A 2886-nucleotide genomic window follows, 5' to 3' on the forward strand; every position below is an offset into this window, starting at 1 on the left:
AAAAAAAAAAGATACAAATTGTGACAAAAATAGATGTGAATTTTGATAAGAATAGATGCTACATTTTCAGGCCCCAAGAAATGAGGAACACAATGGAAGAGAGAGAACACATCAAAACTCATTAGAATATCAGAGTTGGTAGTATGTCAATATAGTCTCTGGATCTTCTGGAGGAGGTTTACAATAGCAGAACCAAATATTCTGTAAGAAGTTTTAAACTTCTGTGATAAATGATGTCGCGAAACACATTTCATACATTTCTACAGATATGAAATATCCATGCCTTCATAGATTATTTACTTACTTTCAACGAGGGCTCAACCTCTTCACACAAAAAGCAAACTCAACACAGAGTACACCACTTTCCATTGTTCTTCCATATTTTATACAAGGCCAGAGTGTTTCTGGGTAACCAGTGACCCCTGCTAACTTAGAGATCCATCGATCACTGAAATTTTTGAAACGCAACACAAAAACGTCTCAAGGGCCTTCACTGTTATCATCTAGACTACCTACTGCAGCTATGAAGTCAAGGCAAATGTAATTATGGTGCAAATTGTCTCTCTGATAAGAGCAAAATCAACCTGTCCAGAGATGCAGTGTTCAGACAAGATATCTGGAAATCTTGAACATGTATTTACTTCTGTTTATTATATATGACAGTAGTATCTGTTCCCGAAAGAACAGTTACCGTGGATGACCATGCAGCTATGCTAGAAATGAAATGATAATTAAATGGACACCCTAGCTGCAAACAGGCGTTGATGTACTTTATTGGGGACATGTTGAATATGTGTTCCCCGACCGGGACTCGAGCCCGGGATCTCCTCCTTACATGGCAGATGCTCTATCCATCTGAGCCACTGCTTGCACAGAGGATAGTGCGTCTGCAGGGACTTATCCCTTGCACGCTCCCCATGAGATCTACATACCCAACATGTCCACACCACTACATTCGTAGTGCGCCTAATAGATGTTTGCCCATCATACTCATTACTCACGGCAGATTAATCTACCAAGTCCTGTACGAGTTTGGGCATAGCGTGAGTGTTCGCACAAGAAGGTCAATGGCCGGGAAGCCATATTTTTAACTATATATAACAGTAGTATCTGTTCCTGAAAGAACAGTTACCGTGGATGACCATGGAGCTTTGCTAGAAATGAAATGATAATTAAATGGACACCCTAGCTGCAAACAGGCGTTGATGTACTTCATTGGGGACATGCTGAAAATGTGTGCCCTGACCGTGACTCGAACCCGGGATCTCCTGCTTACATGGCAGACACTCTATCCATCTCAGCCACCGTGGGCACTGAGGATAGTGCGTCTGCAGGACCTTATCCGCAGTTGCTCAGATGGATAGAGCGTCTGCCATGTAAGCAAGAGATCCCGGGTTCAAGACCCGGTCGGGGTACACATTTTCAACATGTCCACAATGAAGTACATCAACGCCTGTTTGCAGCTAGGGTGTCCATTTAATTATCATTTCATTTCTAGCAGAAGCTACATGGTTATCCATGGCAACCGTTATTTCTGGAACAGATACTACCATCATATATAGTTAAAAATATGGCTTCCCGGACATTGGCCTTCTTGTGCGAACGTACATGCTATGCCCAAACTCGTACGGGACTTGATAGATTAATCTGCCACGAGTAATGAGTATGATGGGCAAACATCTATTAGGCTCACTACAAATGTAGTGGTGTGGACATGTTGGGAATGTGGATCTCACGGGGAGTGTGCAAGGGATAAGTCCCTGCAGACGCACTATCCTCTGTGCCCGCAGTGGCTCAAATGGATAGAGCGTCTGCCTTGTAAGCAGGAGATCCCGGGTTCGAGTCCCGGTCAGGGCACACATTTTCAACATGTCCCCAATAAAGTACATCAACGCCTGTTTGCAGCTAGGGTGTCCATTTAATTATCATTTCACTTCTGTGTATTATATTTATCAATACTTTGTCACATGGCATTCAGGAAAGTGTACGAATAATCATTGTCAATGATACCAATCGTAACAGAATAAAGCACAGCAGAGCTTAAAGCCTAAGACAGTGCTCCAGGACCCAGGTATTCTCCACCAACCGGTTGACACCCCCACATAATGTTCACCTCACCAGATGTTGCTGCTCCCATGTCATCAGATTTCCATGTGTCAACAGCCTGGGAGTAAATCAACCTACAGGAAAGTTCTCCGGTTTGACCAGTTGCTGCATGCCAACATCTGCTACAGTCATTACCTCTGATCCAGAACAGTTCTGCCAGGACACAGAAATTCTACACTTCCACAATGTCATCCTGGAGCAGTTGCATTTAAACCATAATGTAACTAGGCTGACATCATCGGACAGCTGGGCAGTTATGTATGTCAGGTATATGTCATTTGGTGCCATTGCAATGTCCCTGTCATCTCTACCATCACGGAACTTCAAAACTCTGCCCAAGAAGGCACCTGGACAGAAAACTGCCACACCAGAGGAGGCAGCCAACCCCCACCCTTCTTCCGTCTCAGTGGAGGACTTTGTTGCGATGTGCCACTGGGGTGATATGCAGCTCATAGAAGCAGCTACATTGGGTCATCTACACTACAGCCAATTAACTCCAGCACATGCTCAGCGGTATTACATACACAAACCGGGTCTCCTGTCAGCCCACTAGAAGATGCTGAACAGTGTATTCACATTATTCATCACCGACACCAGCAGCTCCAAAGTGCAGTAATTGTAAACAAACAGTAATTGAGAAGTACTTCTATCAACAAACTGTGTTCTCCTGTTACACCTGCATTCTTGTCTGCCAGGAAACTTCCACCCATATCCAACCATCCTCAAAACCTTTGTATAACCAACATCAGAAGAATGTTCTACCTGATATCCCTTGTAGTC

General features: G+C 43.9%; 1 non-coding gene across 1 annotated transcript; it reads left to right on the forward strand.

The window, feature by feature from the left end:
- Positions 1-1782: 1782 nt before the first annotated feature.
- On the forward strand, positions 1783-1857 carry Trnat-ugu (transfer RNA threonine (anticodon UGU)). Its single transcript has one exon. It is a non-coding gene; the product is annotated as a tRNA-Thr (tRNA).
- Positions 1858-2886: the final 1029 nt, after the last annotated feature.

Source organism: Schistocerca serialis, chromosome 4 (assembly GCF_023864345.2).
Source record: "Schistocerca serialis cubense isolate TAMUIC-IGC-003099 chromosome 4, iqSchSeri2.2, whole genome shotgun sequence".
NCBI lineage: Eukaryota > Metazoa > Arthropoda > Insecta > Orthoptera > Acrididae > Schistocerca > Schistocerca serialis.